Source organism: Oryctolagus cuniculus, chromosome 11, assembly GCF_051225735.1.
Source record: "Oryctolagus cuniculus isolate XC-2025 breed Fujian yellow rabbit chromosome 11, ASM5122573v1, whole genome shotgun sequence".
Taxonomy (NCBI): domain Eukaryota; kingdom Metazoa; phylum Chordata; class Mammalia; order Lagomorpha; family Leporidae; genus Oryctolagus; species Oryctolagus cuniculus.
In genome coordinates, this window is record NC_142877.1 from 108,182,839 (window position 1) to 108,203,654 (window position 20,816).

Below are 20,816 nucleotides of genomic sequence, written 5' to 3' on the forward strand. Positions count from 1 at the left end.
CCGGTCGGGGTACTGGATTCTGTCCCGGTTGCCCCTCTTCCAGGCCAGCGCTCTGCTGTGGCCAGGGAATGCAGTGGAGGATGGCCCAAGTGCTTGGGCCTTGCACCCACATGGGAGACCAGGAGGAGGCACCTGGCTCCTGCCTTTGGATCAGTGTGATGCACTGACCGCGGCGGCCATTGGAGGGTGAACCAACAGTAAAAGGAAGACCTGTCTCTCTGTCTCTCTCTCTCACTGTCCACTCTGCCTGTCAAAAAAAAAAAAAAAAAAATCGTCACAATGAATGTTGATGACAGAGCCAGCAGTCATTTTTGGCTTGTCCGTTATGACCCCTACCATCTGTTTTCATCATGGAGATTGAGCTGCATCTTCAAGGAGCCATTGGCTGCTTACTTTGTTAGGTTGCAAACTGATCTCAATGTGTGTGTTATACCATTAAAAATGGATGATCATAAAAATTCCATTAGAAATGATCCTAGGGTTTGAATGCTTTCAGTATTGAGTGAGTGATTGTTTGGGTAATGTAAGAATCAAAATGGGAAACGTGGGGGATGCTAAGATAGGCTGATAGTTGGGGAATTCTCGTAGGGTATTGGAAATAATATTTGAAGGGCAGAGAAGGAGGAGCTAGGAAGAGGGTGTGACGTCAGTGGATACAGGCAGTTGCTCGTGGTGGGAGAGAGAAAAGTGGTTAGCAGAACATAATGATATTAATTAAGAAGGTAGTTGATACTCTGGTTTCTCTTCAGACAGTATAAATCTTTTACCTTTTGCTCAAGATTTCCTTGAAGAGGAACAATTCTGGGTCGTTACCCAGTTTTTTAGGCCTTGCTTCTGCAGGCTTTGAAGATAATAATAAAAAAAGAATGTAGCTGATGCTGTGCTAAATGACTTGCGTGAATCAGGTCAGTTAGTGCTTAAAGCAGTTCTGTGCAGTGTGAATACTGTTGTTCTGGTTTTCCAGGTGAGGAGTGGAACCTGTCCAGCTTCCCCCGCCTTGCCAACACACAAGGTTTAGGTAAATTGCCCAAAGTCTCAAGGCTAAGAGAAGCCAGCCCAGGATTTCCATGTAAGATATCTGATTCCAGAGGTTGTGCCCTCAACTGCTACTTTAGATAAAGGGATTTCTAACAAAATGCCAGGGAGCTAAGGGGACAGAGGAATGAAACAAGGGGGCTGGAAAAGCCACTGGGGAGCAGGCAGTGAGGACCTTGTAGGCCAAGATGAGAGTTAGGCTAGGGAAGGCCCTTGAAGGGTTTTGCAAGACCATGGTGTGACTTGGTGTGTGTTTTAACATCATTCTAGCTGCTGGACTAGGAATAGAGGGTAAAGTACAATACTCAAATGAGGGAGCCTGGTGAGCAGCTGGCTGCCATAGGCAAGGTGCGAGCTGATGGCTCACTGGAATACGGTGGTGCCAGTCAAGATGCACACATGGGAATAGACTTGAGATGCCTGGGGTATGAGTTACCTGGATTCGCTGATCGATTATGGATAGAGGGTAGCATCACCGGTGACACCTGGGGAGTTGAGTAGATGCTGACTTCATCCGCAAGTGGAGGACACAGTAAAGGACTAGGATGGGACGTAGGCTTAGGCAGATAAGATGTTGGATTAAATTGGGATAGGTTGAGTCTAAAGTTTGCAGTAGTAGATACTTGTCTGGAACTCAGAGATGGGCCAGAGAGTTAGAGACACATTTGGGTGCTGTATTAGGTTCTTAGGGTTACTGTGACAGATTACCATGAATTGAGCAAAAGAAACTTACTCTCTCACAGTTCTGGAGGCCAGAGATCCAAAATCAAGATACCAGCGAGGTTGGTTCCCTCTGGTGGTGCTGAGGGAGAATCCATCCCACACCTCTCTTCCAGCTTCTGTTGGCTGCCAACACTACTTGGCATTCCTTGGATGAGAGCTACCCAACTCCGCTCTGCTGCTTCCATCTTGCATGGCCTTGCCTTCCGTGTAGCACTGTATGTTCTCTTTTTTCTCTCTGTCAGAGTGACACTCACCGATGGATTTAGGGCCTCATTTATATCAGGATAATTTAATCTTGAGGCCCACAAGTACCTATTTCCAAATAGGGTCACATTTACAGGCATTGGTTAGGATTTGGATCTATGTGTTTGGTGACCGCTGTGCAGTCCGTAACAGGTGCTACCCATTTTTGAGATGTCCTCCAAACCCTGGAGCATACATGCTGTTGCCTCGGGAGAAGATACAGAGGGATGAGAAGAGAGGGCCCAGAGCACAGACTTGGGCTCCGTCCTGTGAAGCTGGGTAATGGTAAGAGCGTCTACATAGGCGAACGAGAAGAAAAGCACAGGGTGGTAGAAGGAGCACCAGGAGGTGGACGTCATTAGAAGTGTGCATTTCAGGGTGTGTGTGTGTGGGGAGCCATCCTTAGGAGTGATCACCCGAGAAGTTCTCACCTAAAGGAAGATGGAGTACTAATGTGAGGCTAATGCTATAAGGTTATTTTAATTTTTCTTGATTAAACTCTTTTTTTTAAAATATTTTATTTAATGAACATAAATTTTCAAAGTACAGCTTATGGATTACAATAGCTCCCCCCCCCCATAACTTCCCTCCCACCCACAACACTCCCCTCTCCCACTCCCTCTCCCCTCCCATTCACATCTTGATTAAACTCTTAAGTAGAATGTTAGCTTTACAGAAAGTTCAGTCAAATAAATGCATTCAAGGGTACTTCAAAAATTTCATGGAAAAATGGAATGAAAGAATGCTTGCTTTGGTGTAAAAAGTTTGAAACCCATGCATTTTTTTTCATAATACTTATTTTCCATGAAATTTTTGAAGAACCTCTGTATGCATGGGTTTCAAATTTTCCCACCCAAATACACTTATCTTTTAATTCCATTTTCCCATGAACTTTTGCAAGTACCTTTGTATATAGTTAACAGAGATGTTTTCCTTTTTGATGAACCCAAAAACTAGTCACAGAGCTAAGATTCAGTATTTGTGTAGCGAAGTCAATTTGTCCTTCTCTTCTGGATCAAACCAAAATATAGTCCTGAATTTTGACTTCATAGCTATATTTTAGAAACAACCTCCTCATTTTGGCAACTTTGTAGCAGAACGCTATTACTAGGAAGAAAATAAATATATACATTGTGGACTTGGGAAAAAGACTTACTATGTTCTTTTTGAGATAGCACATGGGGCAAAAATGCTCCCATGAAAACTACCCCACTGGGTTTCCGAAATGAAATGCCTGGCTGCCTGGTGGGTCAGAAACTGGTTCTAATCGCTTCTCGGCCTGTTGGCTAGGATCAGGTGTAGAAACTGGTTCTAGCTTTGTGGAAGGACCCTTCCCTTTACAGGTGTATATATAAGGATACTTGAAAAAGTTAGTGGGAAGTGGAATGAAAATATAGTCTATTTTGGTGCAAAAATTAAAAAAAATCGATGCACATTTAAATTGCTTCTGCTTTTTTTTTGCTGAAGTGTTTTCCCAGATGTGGGGGACTGGGTGGAGGTGGAGTGAGTAGGTGCTAGTGGGGGCAGAGATGGGGACTGGAGTATCTATGGTGTAAGCAGGGGACGAGACCCGTCTGCCAGTGTCTGCGAAGGGAGTGACAAGGGAGAAGGCTGGGAGGGTTCCATGGAAATCTGGAGGGCCCGAATACCACGTTCAGGACCTCCCAGTGGAAACAGTGAAATGCGTCCCAGAACAAAAACCTCCTTTGTCTCCTTCTGTGGCTGTGACTCATCCTTGGTTTTCAGAGTAAGCACCACTCTCCTGGCTGTCGTTATGTGTGTTCCCTCTGGGTTAATTTGGGAGTTTCTCTGGATCAAGGTCAGGGTTTCATAAATCAACCTGGAATTCCTTGGCTAGGAACACGGAAGAGTAGCTCAAGTCAACAGCGGTGAGATGGGGGGTCTCCTGCCGCTGTGGGGTCTCCCCGAGCACCTGTGGACTTCAGATCACACACGGTGTGGCCCGGATTAAAAGGGCCACAGTGGCAGAGCCCCCCGGAAGCTGACCACGGGGGAGCAGGGGCTCTCACTCATCTTCTGTGTACTTCAGTTCCTCCTCCTTCCAGCTCAGAGAGGCCCTGGGGAGATGCATTCCTTCTGTTTTTATTAAGTTCCTCTGGTTTGGGAGTGAAAGAGTGGGAGCGAGGGTGGGGTTGCAGATGCGCTGTGCCGGAGGCTGGGGTTGGGAACATCTTCCCAGTGGGTGATGTCTGCCTGAGGTGGAGGCATGGTTTCAATCCTGCTCTGGCAGAGCGGCCCGGCCCGTGTTGGGAGCACAGAGTTCTCTTTCAAGTCTCACTCGGATTCAGGAGTGTGTAGACGACTTTGTACCTTGGGTCTCAGCCAGCTGTCTTGCAGAAGCAACTTCCCTTGGCTTCGTGCTTCCCATATCAACCTCCCTGCCCCCACCCAGAGTTAGAGGATTTTTTTTTTTTAAACAAATATTGCTCCTACGTAAACTCAAGAAGGACCTACGCAACAGTGCGTTTTTGGGACTAGTGTTGCCTTTTTGTACTTTTTCTGACTTTGTTCCCTTTGAGCATATAAGAATGGCACTCACTCTCTGGATCCTCACTGGGAGAGGGTCACCCCACACGTGGATGGCACACCTGCAGGGATGGCTTGCTAGGTTCTCCCTCCCAACTCTCTTTCACCTGTTGACCTAGGCAAGTTTTTTTTTTCTTTCACTACCACATTTTCTGATAACTCATGAAAAGAAAAAAAAAAAGTGTCTGTCGGTCATCTTTTATTTTCCAAGTTGCCTTTTTTTTTTTTTCCTAAAAATGTAACCGGTTCCCTTAGGATCAGATCTGCCTGCCTGGAAATGATCCAAGTCACTGTCCTCCACCTTTGTTCTGCTCCCTCTTACACGAGGACAGTTCACAGGGCTCTAGCCCGGCTGGCGAGTCAAGGAAGGAGCAGGTGGCAGCAGATCCACCCCCACGTCAGCCAGTTCTCCTTCTGTGTACACTGCGGTCTGATCATGGACCCCAGCAGCTTACAGCAGAGTTGGTAACTTTTTTTCTGTGAAGGAACAGATAGTAAATATTTTAGGCTCTGCAGGCTATGTGACCCTCCGCTGCAAGTCTGCCACTGTAGCATGCAAGAAGCCATTGGCAACTGGCAAATGAAGGGATGTGCCTATGTTCCAGTACAAGGTTGTTTACCAACATAGGCCGAGGGTCAGACTTGGCACAAGGTCTGTAGTATGCCAACTCCTGGCTTACAGTCCCTTAGTCTTGTGCCTGTGCTCTAAGATTGACACCCAAACTGCTAAGCAGTGGGTGAGGCCAGCATGCATTTGTCCTTGCTATAACTAGGGCACAGTTTCCCTCCCCCCAGCTGCTGTAGCCCAGCCATACCACATTGACTTGGCCTCTGTTCCTCCCCCTTGCTTTGCTCCCTCCAACCTCTGGGAATCCACGCCAGTTGTTCCTTCTGTCTTAGACTGTTTTCCAGTACCCTCTCTTGCACATTTTCATAGCCAACCACTGTGGTTTGAATATGGTTTGTCCCTGTGAAACTCACCTTGGAGTTTAATCCCCATGGTGAAGTCATAACAGGCAAAACTTAATCCAAAAATGATGCTTAGAGGTGAGGTTTGGGAGGTTATTTGAGTTAGATAAGGCCATCAGGGTGGAGCTCCCACGAGTGGATCCTGGTGGCTTTATGAGAAGAGAGACCAGAGGACTCCTCCTCACACACTCAGTCCATGACTCCTGCCGTGGGATGCCTTGCGCTGCCTCAGGACTCTGCCATCATCAGATGCAGCCCCTGGACCTTGGATCAGAGCTGTGAGATGCAATAAACGTCTTTGCTTCATGGCTTACTCATTGTGTTGTTAGCAGCAGAAGACAGACTAAGACACGAACTCCACTTGGCGATCTCGATTTAATCTTCAAGGATGTCCCCTTGATCTCTGTGTGGGTTAAGACTCTTGATAGGGAGTCTTGATCAAACAGAGTTAAATTTGATCAAACAGATGCTAAAAACCAAGAGCATATTTTTGCTAAAACAAAGTCTGGGTAGGACCAAGATGATTTGAATTTAGGGGTGACCAGAATCAGACGCAGTGGATTACACAGCTGATGTACTTAGCAGTAGCTTCTGAGGAAGGTAGACATTCAGATGTCCCGTACATTTGGTGATCTCAACTGATCAGAACACAGCTGAGAAACTGGAAACCAAGGCCTCTGAGCATAAAAAAAGGGTGGTAATAAACATTTTGTGTTTAAATAAAGTGAGTTTAATTGTATTCATAGCACAGTTCTTGAGATTCCGAATCAGAGCCTGTTTGCTTTTAGTATAGTCACAATCATACCTAGTTTCTTATATCAAGTTTCCAGTCTTTAGCAGATTAGAAATTGAGTATTTTTTGCTGTTTTCTCAGGGTGAAAAGAAACAGCCAGAATCAGACCCAGTGATACCAACTAGGAGTGACAGAGAATGGATAAGGGAGATAGAGAAGGAAGCTTTGAGGAGACAGAGGAAGCTGGGGCCATTCAGTGATCAGCACTTAAATTCTTCAGTAGCTAGTGTGGGCATAATGCTTTCTTACAATCTCCAGTAGCAGAAACGTACATAATGCCTCTTATGTACCAAGTTCTGTCCTCAACACTTCCCATGAATTATTTAATTGTGCAATAACTCAGCACAGTGAATGCTACTGTCAACACCATTTTATAGATTGTCTTAGTTATCTGATACCACATAGCTGAAGCTCAGTGTCCTAAAACAACAAATACTTATTTCCTCCCGGGTTTTGTGGGTCAAGCATCCAGGTGAGACGTAATTGGTCCTTGGTTGTAGGGTCACTAGTAAGTCAACAGTCTGGTCATCAGCCAGGGCTGCACTCATCTCAAGGTGACACTGAGAGAGGACTCATTTCCAGGTTAGGTTGCTTGGCTGGTGGCAGGAGCCCATGCCTTGTGGCTGGTAGACTCGGGACCTCAGCTCCCTGCTGGCTGTTGGCTGGAGTTCCTTGCTGCATGCTCATCTCTGCTGGCCAGCTAACAGCATGGCAGCTTGCTTCGTCACAGCTGGCAAGTGCGAAGAGTCAGACAAGGAGCAAGATGGAAGTCACGGTATTTCTTTTTTTTTTTTATTATTTTTATTTTTTGACAGGCAGAGTGGACAGTGAGAGAGAGAGACAGAGAGAAAGGTCTTCCTTTGCCGTTGGTTCACCCTCCAATGGCCATCGCGGCCAGCGCGTTCCGGCCGGCGCACTGTGCTGATCTGAAGGCAGGAGCCAGGTGCTTCTCCTGGTCTCCCATGGGGTGCAGGGCCCAAGCACCTGGGCCATCCTCCACTGCACTCCCGGGCCACAGCAGAGAGCTGGCCTGGAAGAGGGGCAACTGGGACAGAATCCGGCGCCCCGACCGGGACTAGAACCCGGTGTGCTGGCGCCACAAGGCGGAGGATTAGCCTAGTGAGCCACGGCGCTGGCCAGTCACGGTATTTCTTTTTAAAAATTATTTATTTGTTTTTATTTGAGAAGAAGCCGGAGAGTGCGAGAGAGATCCCACTTCCCAGATCCCCAGATGTGTGCAATGGCTAGAGCTGAGTAAGGCTGAAGCCAGAGGAGCTCCATTCAGGTCTCCCGAGTGGGTGACAGGCGCTCAGTCATTTGAGACGTCATCCCCGGCCTCCCAGGGTGCACAGCAGTAGAAAACTGGAATTGGGGATGGAGCTTGGCTCAAACCCAGGCATACTGATAGGGGATGGTGCGTCCCCACTGGCATGTGAACTGCTGGGCCAAATGCGCACCCTAGGTACAGCCTTTCAAATTGCAGTCTTAGAAACAATGTCTCCTATGGCTTGAATGATGGTTTCCCTTACAAAATTCTTATTGAAATTTAATCCCCAATGCAATAGTGTTAAGACATGTGGTCTTTGGGGCCAGTGTTGTGGCCTGGTGGGTTAAAGCTGCTGCCTGCAATGCCAGTATCCATGTGGGCACCAGTTTGTGTCCCAGATGCTCCACTTCTGATCCAGCTCCCTGCTAATGCACCTGGGAAAGCAGCAGAGGATGGCTCAAGTATTTATCCATGGGGGAGACTCAGAGGCCTCTTGGCTTCTGCCTGGCCCAGCCCAAACCCTAGCCATTGGAGCCATTTGAGGAGTGAACCAATGGATGATTCTCTCTCTCTCTCTCTCTCTATCTCCCTCTCTCTGATCCTGTCTTTAAAATAAATACATAAGGGCTGGTGCCAGTGGCCAGTGGCATAGTGGATGAAGCCGCTGTCTGCAGCCTCGAGATCCCATACGGAGGTTGGTTCAAATCCTGGCTGCTCTACTTTCAATCCAGCTCCCTGCTAAGGTACCTGGGAAAGCAGCAGAAGATGGCCATAGTCCTTGGGCCCCTGCATCCATGTGGGAGACCTGGATAAAGCTCCTGGCTTCGGCCTGGCCCAGCCCTGGCTATGGTGGCCATTTGGGGAATGAATTGGCAAATGGAAGAATTATTTCTCTCTCTGCCTCTGTCTCTTCTTGGTACCTCTGAATTTTGGATAAATACATTTTTTTAAAAAAATAGAAATAAACGGATCTTAAACTTGTTAAAGAGGTGTTGTCTTTGGGAGGTGACTAAGTCGTGGGGGAGCCCTCGTGGATGGGATTGGTGTCCTTATAAAAGGGCTGATGCGTGAAGGAAGTCCCCTGTCGTCCTCCTGTCCCTGCCACCGAGTGAGGACTTAACCGTCTTTTCCTCTGGAGGCCGCAGCAGCAAGACGCCATCTTGGAGGCAGAAAGAGCAGCCGTCACAGCCACCAAACCTGCCCATACCCTGATCTAGGGCTCTCCAGCCTTTGGGACTGCGAGAAATATTTATAAATTACCCAGTATGCGCTATTTCACTGTTGAGCACAAATTGATCAGTAATACAGCATTGTATGGCTGTTTTCTGTTCACTAGCAGTGAGTCATGAGGTCCAGGCCACACTCAAGAGGAGGTGATGCACCGGGGTACGAGTAGCCGGAGGTAGGAGCCATTGGGGACCACGGCAGGAGCTGGCCTAGCACATAGCGGAAGAGACCGAGCCACTGAAAGGTCACGGACTTGGCCCAAGGTCCCAGTTAATAAATTGAGGAACCTGGAAATTAAATGCAAGACCTGTGCTTTTTAATTGTTTATTATTCAAGAAAGAGGGAGACTGATAGACACATACACACAGAGAGCATTCTTGTCCACTGGTTTACTCCCTGAATGCCTTCATCAGCCAGGGCTGGGCCAGGCTAAAGCCAGGAGCTGGGAACTCAATCCAGGTCTCCCCCATGAGTGGCAGGGACACATGCACTTAAGCCATTACCTGCTGGTTCCTCGGGTATGCACTTGCAGGAGGCGGGGATTGACAGCCAGAGCCAGGAATCGAACCCAGGCACTTCAGCATGGGGTATGAGCATCCCAAGTGGTATCCTAACTACTCCACCAATGCCTGTCTCCCAGGCCCTGTGCTTTCAGTCACTAAGTACACCAGGGAACCAGACGAAGTCCCCAGTGATTCGAGTTTGCAGCTCAGATTGTGCATCACAGACTGGCACTTCTCAAACTTGCAGGTGCACCCACGTGTCTGTGTTAAAATGCTGGGTCTGATTCGGTGGGTCTGCAGGGGGCCTGAGATGATGCGTTTCTGATAAGTTCTGTCTGCTGCTGCTGTTGTCCATGGACCACACTTTGGGTAGCAGGGGGCCTGAAGGCACAGCGCAGGACTGGGAGTTGGACAGCTGTTCTTCTACTTGGCGTTCTTCCCTCAGTTGGAGGGAGAAGGGACGAATTACTCTAACTTTCTGACTTTTAAAAATCTTTCATTCATTCATTCATTCATTCATTTACATTCAATACTCAAGAGCTTATCATCCAGTAGCAGCCAATACGAGTTCTTAAACCACTGGTTTACTTTTAGTAGAATTGCATTTGTGATTTTTGCCTTTCCAGTTGCTTTACCTGTTGCTTCCTGGGGAAGTCCTCCCTCTTCTTCCCTAAGCTACCCTGCCACGAGCTCCTGTGGTGTCTCTCGTTTCTGTGAAGGCATTTATATTGACTGTAATTGGTCGAAGCAAATGTTGCTGGCTTTGGTGGATTTGTGTGAATTTTAAAACGGCATCTCTCTTTTGAGACGCTATACTTGTATCTGCAGGAAAACTGTTACACTGAATGTCTGTCTGTGATCTAGCTGAAGCTGACGATGGCCTTTCACAGCTTGCCTTGCCTGTGTTGCACAAGGGATGTCAGCCCTGGGGCTGGGGCTGCTTCTGGTCCATCTTTAATATCCCCAGGGCCCAGCACAATGTCTAATTGGTGGCAAGCATGTGAAAAATATTTGTTGAATGAATGCGCATTGTAGAAAATATTGAAAAGCTAAAAATACAAAAATCACATGCTGTCCTACTACCCAGAGATAACCTTTGCCACTGTTTTGACATATTTTTTAGACCTTATTTTTCCAACCATAAACAGCTGGGTCATCCGTATCTACATTTGCACCTATCCGTGTAACTTTCCTCTCTTTCTTTTGAAAGCTGACAATTGACGTTTATGGACACAGTGCTAAGTGCCTTGAAAAGTCCATTAAAACAGGCCATTTCTTGCCATCGTAAGCTCTGGGGAGCTTAGAGTCTAGAGACAGAGTGGACGTTATGGCTAACAAGGCACGGCTGTCATGTGGCTTGATACTTTGGGATTTTTCTTGTCATCTTTAATATGAAATGGGGACAGCAGCTGTTTCCAGCCCTGCCACAGGTTAGGAAAGGCCCCTGGGGACTTGGCCAGGCAGGCTGCCTGTGTGGAGATCCTGGGACAGCCATCCACTTCTCTAGTCCACAAGAGCAATTCTGTTCTGAAAATCCTTCATAATAGGGCAAGTCCTTCTAAGTTGAAACACACAGGTACTTTCAATGAGAAATCACTGCCCCTCAGGGCTTCAAATTGACCCTAATTCAGCTAAAAAACAAACAAGAAAATTCCACCCTAAAACCAAAGACAAACAAACAAAAAGCAACCACTAACTCTCATTAAGATGAACAAAATTACTTCAGTTGTTCAGGTAATTTAGTCTCACCAAACACTGCCTCTCACCAATTGCTCTGTCTGTCTGCTTGCTCTCCTCCATCTGTTACACAGAGCACAGGATGCTTCTCTGGAGTTAAGATCGTGACACTACATTTTTAACAATTCAATCTTTACTGCAAACAAATAGAAACCCAAACAGCAGCAATGGCAAAAGAAATCAATTAAAGCTAAGAGTTTTGTTATACTCTCTGAAGACGTGAATACAACCAGGAGTAAGATATAAGACCATGACTTTGAAAAATTGTTTACTTATTTTAATTTTTAAGTCAGGAAGAAGCAGATCTTTCTTTTTATTTTTTATTTATTTATAACTTTTATTTAATGAATATAAATTTCCAAAGTACAGCTTATGGATTACAATGGCTTTTTCCCCCCCATAACTTCCCTCCCACCCACAACCCTCCCCTCTCCCGCTCCCTCTCCCCTTCCATTCGCATCAAGATTCATTTTCAATTATCTTTATGTACAGAAGATCAGTTTAGCGTATATTAAGTAAAGTTTTCATCAGTTTGCACCCACACAGAAACACAAAGTGTAAAATACTGTTTGAGTACTAGTTATAGCATTAAATCACAATGTACAGCACATTTAGGACAGAGATCCTACATGAGGAGTAAGTGCACAGTGACTCCTGTTGTTGACTTAACAAATCGACACTCTTGTTTATGGTGTCAGTAATCACCCTAGGCTCTTGTCATAAGTTGCCAAGGCTATGGAGGCCTTTTTGAGTTCGCCGACTCTGATCATATTTAGACAAGGTCATAGTCAAAGTGGAAGTTCTCTCCTCCCTTCAGAGAAAGGTTCCTCCCCTTTGAGGACCTGTTCTTTCCACTGGGATCTCACTCGTAGAGATCTTTCATTTAGGTTTTTTTTTTTTTTTTTTTTTTTTTTTTTTTTTTTTTTTTTTTTTTTCCAGAGTGTCTTGGCTTTCCATGCCTGAAATACTCTCATGGGCTCTTCAGCTGGATCTGAGTGCCTTAAGGGCTGATTCTGAGGCCGGAGTTCTATTTAGGACATCTGCCATTCTATGAGTCTGTTGTGTATCTTGCTTCCCATGATGGATTGTTCTCTCCCTTTTTTATTCTATCAGTTAGTATTAACAGACACTATTCTTGTTTGTGTGATCCCTTTGACTCTTAGTCCTGTCATTATGATCAATTGTGAACAGAAATTGATCACTTGGACTAGTGAGATGGCATTGGTACATGCCACCTTGATGGGATTGAATTGGAATCCCATGGCACATTTCTAACTCTACCATTAGGGGTAAGTCCGATTGAGCATGTCCCAAATTGTACATCTCCTCCCTCTCTTATTCCCACTCTTATATTTAACAGGGATCACTTTTCAGTTAAATTTCAATACCTAGGAATAAATGTGTGTTAATTACAGAATTCAACCAATAGTATTAACTAGAACAAAAAAAATTACTAAAAGGGATAAAGTATTAAATTGTACATCAACAGTCAGGGCAAGGGCCGATCAAGTCACCGTTTCTCATAGTGTCCATTTCACTTCAACAGGTTTCCTTTTTGGTGCTTGGTTAGTTGTTACCGATCAGGGAGAACATATGATATTTGTCCCTCTGGGACTGGCTTATTTCACTCAGCATGATGTGTTCCAGATTCCTCCCTTTTGTTGCAAATGACAGGATTTCATTTTTTTTTACTGCTGTATAGTATTCTATGGAGTACATGTCCCATAATTTCTTTATCCAGTCTACTGTTGATGGGCATTTAGGTTGCTTCCAGGTCTTAGCTATTATGAATTGAGCTGCAATAAACATTGAGGTGCAGACAACTCTTTTATTTGCCAATTTAATTTCCTTTGGGTAAAATCCAAGGAGTGGGATGGCTGGGTTGTATGGTAGGGTTATATTCAGGTTTCTGAGGAATCTCCAGATCTTCCATCCTTTGGTTCACCCCCTAAATGCCCACAACAGCCAGGGTTGGGCCAGGTGGAAGCCAGGAGCCACAGCTCCATCTGGACCTCTCGTGTGGGTGGCGGGGATCACTTGAGCTGTGACCTGTTGCCTACCAGGATTTAGGCCTGGCCGTCCTATTCCTTCACTGTTGCAATATCTTTTGGGATGGAGCAGCACTACACCACGTGGGAACGGATTACATAAATGGGTCAAGAGGTGAAAGCATTGGAAGCCATCTGGGGGCCTGCCTACATCCAAATACTCTTCAGACACACCGGGCATTTCCTATCCCAGCACCACTGCAGTTGCAAGTCTTGGTCCTCTCTCCACCATTCCCCTCCACAACTCGGCTCACCGTCTCCTTCACAGAGAACCCTTCGCACACAACCACATCTACAGGAGATGCTAGGCTGCTCTATTACGTAGCTGCTAGCACCTACCGTCATCTGGGATTGTTACTTAGTTCTTTGTTAGGTCTCTCCTTGCCCACTAGGGTAATAATTCTAAGAGCACCAGGGTCCTCAAGTAACACTCTTACTCCGTCCTTGGCTGATCAAATGCTCTCTCTTTTAGCTCGAAGGGTTTGGGGCGAGGGTGGGTAGAATCAAGAGAAGCAAATGAGGAAATTCTGGCTGGAGGCAGATTGGGGGCTGGGCTGAGGGAGAGGATGGCGGCGCGTGGCCCCCTGGGCACTCAGCACTGGGCGTCACTGGGCAGCGGCCCCTGAGCACAGACTCTCCTGTGCAACGCTAAGGCTTCACTCTGAGGATTCCCAAAGGGCTTCTGAAGGGGGTAAACGACTTCCTAATTCTAGCTCTTACTGGAAAGTGGAGGAAGGAGCCTGTCTGCATCCCGCCCAGGGCAGAGAGCGGTGGGCAGGCTGGGGATTTGAACGCGGAGAGACCCAGGTAGTCGGTCCTTTTCTACCCTTACTCTAAGCTACTGCCATCTGGCAAAACACCTAGAGCCACACAGAACAATGTGAGGAAGCTTGCACAGAATGCTATCTCGGAGCTTTTCCAAATGATTGGTAAACTTCAGGGAGCTGGTCCAGCTTCCTCTCTGGCTTGGATGCGCATTTGGCGTCGGGAAGAAGAGGGCCGGAGTCACCCCACAGCCCCACGTGGGAAGGAGCCCCCAAAGCTCCAGCACTGTGCCAGAGGCAGGGCGCCAGCCAGGTCCGGGGCTGCTCGGTGGCCCACTCGAGTGCAAGGTGTTGCCAGGATGTTTTTGTTCAGCCCGAAATCACGTGGCTTCCTTAAAGGCCTTTTCTGGGCCCCTAGAGAAAGCCTTGTTTCTGTGCGTGGTGTGAAAGTATCATTTTCATAAGGTTAAAACAACACGGCTCTAAAAACAAAACAAGAAGAGACTCATGCCAGTACAGAAGGAACACGTGAAAGACCTTACTCAAGTTATTCGTGCATTCCCGGTAACACCTTGCAAAAGCAGTCCACGGAGCGTTTGAGAGGCTGGGGGTACACAGACACAGACATGTATGCATAGATAGAAATAATTTATACGTAAATCTACTAAATTAGGTTAAAGTCCAGTAGAGCCATATATTGCAATCTGTGGGGAATTTGATCATCTAAATGGAAATTGTTTGCATCTCTACTGGAAAAATTCTATGAGTCACCCTCTACCTCCGTAGAGCTGTAAAATAACCCAGGAAATAGAAAGTCAAGTCCAGGAGCGCTGTGATGGAAAAACAGGCAGTAATCCCTTTCCCCTGTTTCCAGGCTTCAGATAATTTTTCCCCAAATATAGATTCTTTTGAATCCCTTCTTACGAAGATGTGATGGCAGCTGCAAAGGCCTCATAACCCAGATGGATCCTGACCGCCTGTGATAAGATCCCATGCCTTTCTGTGAATATTTTCCAGTCTGCACTATCGACGGTAATCAGAGCTAATATTTATTAAGCACCTGATCCATGCCAGACACCCTGCAAAGTGCTTTATGCAGACAACCTTATTTAATCCTCAAGATGAATCAATTACTCTTATCTCTGTTTGGCAGATGAGAAAACAAAGGCTTAGAGGAATTCAGTAATCTGCCCAGGGTCACACAGCCAGCCAGGAAGTGGTGGATCCCGGATTGGAAGGTGTGCACATTGACTCTTGAACTGCAAGTAGTTAGGCTAGGCACCGTCTGTCCCAGAGAGATTAATTATCCATGGTCCCTGCTCAAAACGTTTTTGGAAAGCTCAGCGTCCTTCCAAAGCCAAGTTTCATATTTTACCTGCAGAGCTGGACGACTACTGTGTCTTCACACAAGCACTCTGTGAGGATGCACGGGATCATGTGAACGCATTTTATAGACTCTGAGTCAGTGGGCGGGCCTGGGCTGTCACCAAGAAGCTCCAGGGGCCCATTATTGGGGTCATCCTTTGGACCCTTGGTAGCCTAGACATTTCCGTGGGGAGGAAGGGATTTGGGTTTTTATGAGTCAGTTGACAATGATGACCTGTTGCTGGCTACCAGCAGGGCCAGGGTGGTGCAACATTTAAGGTGGCACCAAAAATCTGACTAATTAAGAGAAATAATTTAATGCAGTGTTTTTTTAAGCATCAAAATTAATGGCAAAAAAATCCATAATGAACACATTGTCAAAAAGGTCAGTGTTGGTAATTTTGTTAAAAAAAGATTTATTTATTTGAAAGGTAAAACGAGAGAGAGGGAAAAGGGGAGAGAGGGAGAGGGAGAGGGAGGTCTTCCACCCACTGGTTCGCTCCCTAAATGGCTGCAAGGGCCTGAGCTGGGCTGATCTGAAGCCAGGAGTTGCTTCTGGGTCTCCCACATGGTACAGAAGCCCAAGGACTTGGGCCATCTTCTGTTGTTTTCCTGGGCCATGGCAGAGAGCTGGATTGGAGGAGGAGCAGCTGGGACATGAACCCGGTGCCCATATGGGATGCCAGCGCCACAGGTGGAGGCTTAGCCTACTACATGATAGCGCTGGCCCCAGTGTTGCCAATTTTTCCATTTGCCTTTAGCCCCATTATGACTCAGCATGGCACACACACTTCCCATTCCCTGAAGGAATTCACCAGAACATGATATTGTGGGGTGCGTGCCCAGTCTCGTTCAGGGACACCTGCTGCTCCTAGATACAGATCTGGACCACGTAGAACAATTTAAAAAAATTTCAAATATTCTATTCTTTTTAAAAAAAGTGAATACATATAAGCAAATGAGAATATCATCATGCACTGAGTGTTCATGAAGGAACATACCCAAGTAACTTGTACCCAGAGGAAGAGAAAGAACGTAACACCACACGGAACACTCACGCCTGCTTGTGTTGCAGTCACAACCAAAGAACAACTGGCCTTATGAGGACTCACTCATCCAGGGAGAACTTCTGCCCGGTGGGGATCTGTGCTGATCTGACCCAGGAGAGCGGGCCAGTTTCATGCTAAGCTTTGTGCATGACATGTTTTCATCATTAGCCCATGTGCAAGGCCCCCCTTTTTATGAAGATATTATCTTGTTTATTTTAAATAAGATCATAAGCATACGAAATAGAATGCATGCTAAGTAGATGGTCGACATTTGCTTACTCTTCCTCCGTGATTCTCCACTGCCTGCCTCCTCCAGGTGCTCTCGATGGACTTAAGGACTTTGTAGCTCCAGGGTGGGGGCCAGGCTCTGTTCCGCTCGCTGAATTTCTGACTTCAGACAATGAGATCCCTTGTTGTCTTAGTGCATTCTGTGCCTTCTTCTGTGCCTTGTCCTTGGGTAAAGGAAGCAACTGGGCCAACCGAGACGGGCAGACCTAAAGAAGGCTGGGTCAGATCTGCTTGGATCAAGACTGGCTGCTGGTTATGGGAGAGTGGGATTCCGGCTCGGCTCTCCCAGCTTATGGAGTAGGATTTGCAAAGGGAGCTTGGTGGGGATGGTGGTTAGGACACAGAGGGAATGTTTTTGGGCTTTAGGAGCTGGGAATAGAATCCATGTGGCCAGAACCGGAGGGTTCAAATTTTTCTTTTTTAAGCTGCAAAATCCAAGGGCAGAAGTGACCAGACGCGTGTGTCACTGAGAAGTTAGCAAGCACAGGCTGGGAGCAGCCCTGGCTCGGTCTTTAAAGTGCAGGAGGCCTAGTTGCGTCCCTTCTTGGCCTAAAGCCACTTGCGCAGACGCATATTCAGACAGACAGAGGTTCTGCTACCTCCTCTGTTAACTCTGTGGCCTTGGACAAGTGACGTAGTTTTTCTGTCCTTGGTCTCCTCACCTGTAAAGTGGAACTCAGCGTTAACACTGGCCTCACAGTGACGTGGCAAGGATGGAAAAGTCCTCAGACACTGGCAGGTTAACAGTGAAAAGGCAGCATTAGACTCCAGTTACGCATGGTGGTATCAGCAGAGTGCGGCATGAGCTCCACAAGCCATCTAAAAATCCCAGAATGTTCCCTGTTTGACTTCTCACGTTTGATCTGAGACCTCCGTCCGCCTAAACCTGCCTTTGGGGCCTCAGATCACGGGGAGCCTGGGCCATTTCCTTATGTTGAGGCAGCTGATGTATTAAGGAGGAGACGGCCAAGCCTCAGTGGAATTACATGTCTGTGGAAGTTCACCTTGGGTAGCAGTGGCTCTGTGTGCCAGTGTAGACTCAGTGGGTAGCAATGTAAAAAACTCAAACAGACCTGTTATGACAGTGAGATATGGGCCAGTTGACCCTTACGCTTGCCCTGGGAGAGGCCCCTCGTGCTTCCCCTTGACTTTGACTTGGTGAGACGGTAGTTCTCAGCTGTTTCCACCTCCTGCTTCGGCAGCAGGCCGCCCCTCTGCCTTGGCGTTCCTCCGCTCTTCCCCCTCCCTCCGCCCGTCAGGTCTTCCTGTCCTGCCTTCCTCCGCAGCTCCACAAACCCTCATCTTCGAAACCATCATGACTCCGACGCTGGAATCGTATTTCTTGAGTGCCTTCTTTCGGCCAGGCATTTTGCCAAGAATTCTGCATCCATGACTGCGTGTCACCTTTCCAGCCATCCCCAAGAGGTGGATATTATGGGCTCCAATTCACAGATGAGTAAAACTGAGGCTCAAAAATATCAGCAGACTTGTTTAAGGGTCTCACACACTTAGCATGTGTAGACCCTGTGTTGCAACCCAGGCTTCGTAGCTCCAGAGCCCACGCAACTCAGCGCCTCACCTGTATTGCCTCATTTCACACAGAAACCTCCTCCCAGGAGCCACGTCTTCCATACCTAACTCAACTGCATGTCTTCCTTGGTGTCTGTTTCGGGCTGCCTTAACTAGATATGCATTCGTCCCCTTCCTGAGTCCCTTGCGATTTTTCCAGGTTCCCCCCCCCCTTTAAATATATTTTTTTATTTCACTTGAAAGAGTTACACAGAGAAAGGAGAGGCAGAGAGAGAGGGAGAGGTCTTCCATCCGATGGTTCACTCCCCAATTGACAACAATGCCTGGAGCTGCGCTGATCCAGAGCTAGGGGCTTCTTCCGGGTCTCCCATGTGGGTACAGGGGCCTGAGGTCTTGGGCCATCTTCTAATGCTTTCCCAGGGCATAGCAGAGAGCTAGATCAGCAGTGGAGCAGTCGGGTCTTGAACCGGCGCCCGTATGGGATGCCAGCACTGCAGGCGGCAGCTTTACCCGCTATGCCACAGCGCTGGCCCCCTCCAAACTTCTCTTACAACTTGCTTCCACATCCTTCCACTTCCTAGAGTTATGTACATTCCTGAAAATAAGATCCTTGTCTAACAGAACTTCTTTCCCCGTTAGAAAAGCACAATGCCTTGATTATGTTGGGGACCCACTGCCTGTCTGGTGACGAAGGGGGCCTGCTGTTGTCCTGAGGGGCTGAGCCTTCAAGCCTTGTGTATGTGCTTTGTTCAGTGCAGTACAGAAAGTCAAGGTCCCTGACCCCTGCCCGCTGGCTAACCAGAGGCTGAGGTGGCCCCTGAGGTTGGCTTCCTGGGTTTTGCTGTCTTTGGCATATGAAGGCCTTTTAAAAAATGTTTTTGGTATTAAGTTTCTAAATACAGAAGCTATGGGTTTTTTTTTTTTCATAAGGTGGGGAATACCTTATGGAAATAAAGTTCTGCCAACTCTTCAAAATCCTCTGTAAAGGTCCCATCCCATAAGAACTCCCTGGAGTCTAAGCCCACGTGCCCCTGGTGGGAGCTGCAGCTGCCCATGGCAGTCTTCCAGTGGAACCTCTCTGTGTCACATTCCCCTTGGGCGTGGGGGGCAGTGTGTGCAAGAAATTATTGTATTCCTGGTGAAGAGAATTTTCCCAACAAGTTCCCTGTAAGTGGTTCCTGTCCGCCACAGGGCTGTGGCCTGGACACGCTGGGGAGCAGGGCTGCTGTGGCTGGCCCTTGATGGGTGGAGACAGAGGTGCCACCTGCCTGCCGTGTCTGCACTTGACCTGTCGAGAGCCCTGGCCAGTTTGGTTCTTTCTTCACCTGGCCCGGCATCCATTGTCCCCTGTCCACCCCTGCGTTCAGAGGATCTCAAGGGGAGCCGAGCCGTCCTGAAGGAAGAACAGCGATGAGTTTTATCATCCCGACGCAACTGTTCTCATCTTCAGCATCGCAGCGATGCCGGGACGCAAGCCGAGACGCCAGGATGCACATGCCTGCACGCCGTCTTAGGATGGTGCCCTGCAAATATGGAGCTGTTGTGATGGCCAAGTACCACAGGGAATGCTAGGGAACGCTGTGAGATATTTTGGGGAATTGATTCCACAGATGCCAGATAACTGCAGATGTTCAAGTCCTCGATACACAATGGCACGGAATTGGCATTTAAACCACACACGTCCTCCTGCATGCTTTATGTCATTCCTTGATTACTTCTAAGACCCAATAGAGGGTAAATGCTAGTAAGTACTTGTTATGCTGTCTTGTTTAGAGAATGATGACAAGGACAAAAATGTGAATGTTCAGTACAGATTCAGTTAAAAAAGAAAAATCTGTTCTGTTTGCCATTGGTTGAATCCACAGATGTGGAACTTGAATATGGAGAACCGACTGCACACTATACTCTGGGAGTCTAATGTCAGTATTTAGAGTCTGGAAAATCGCCAGGGTGTTCTTGGGAAGCTCCTGAGCCTCAGGCCCTCATCTAGCAGCCTCTGATTGACAGACTAGAGGACGGAATCCTGGGGATGAGATGGTGAGGAGATACTGTGACACCCAGGTCCTGATGAGAGCTCAGGCCCTAAAGTCACGCAGCCTGTTTTTTTTTTTTTTTTTTAAATTTGACAGGTGAGTTATAGACAGAGAGAGACATAGAAAGGTCTTCCTTCCGTTGGTTCACTCCCCAAATGGTTGCTACGGCCAGCGCTGCGCTGATCCGAAGCCAGGAGCCAGGTGCTTTTTCCTGGTCTCCCATGCAGGTGCAGGGGGCCCAAGCACCTGGGCCATCCTCCACTGCACTCCTGGGCCATGGAAGAGGCAGAAAGCTGGACTGGAAGAGGAGAAACCGGGACTAGAACCTGGCACCCATATGGGATGCCGGTGCCACAGGCAGAGGATTAACCAAGTGAGTCACGGCGCCAACCCCGCAACCTGGGTTTTTAAGTCTTGTAGTTAGCAGCCATGTGGCCTTGGATGTGTGTGTGTGTGTGTGTTTAAATTTTTTCCTTCTGTAAGCCCTGTAATAACAGCACTGATCTGATAGGAACACAAAAGAGATTAAGAGAAAATGATATAAAGTTTCTAACACGGTCAGCAGTCCCACAGTGAGCTCTCAGAATCCCAGTATCTTGTTGACTAGCGCCCCATGAAATGTAAAAGTCACAGAAGCTGGGTGGCTCTTGTGATGTCAGAAAGGGGATCTGCTAGACTGGACACCCAAAGAGACT

The 20,816-nt window shown here is 47.4% G+C and overlaps 1 non-coding gene across 1 annotated transcript; it reads left to right on the forward strand.

Moving 5' to 3' along the window:
- The first annotated feature begins 729 nt into the window (after positions 1–729).
- Positions 730–843, forward strand: LOC127491272 (U5 spliceosomal RNA). The gene has a single exon (XR_007919843.1). It is a non-coding gene; the product is annotated as a U5 spliceosomal RNA (small nuclear RNA).
- Positions 844–20,816: the final 19,973 nt, after the last annotated feature.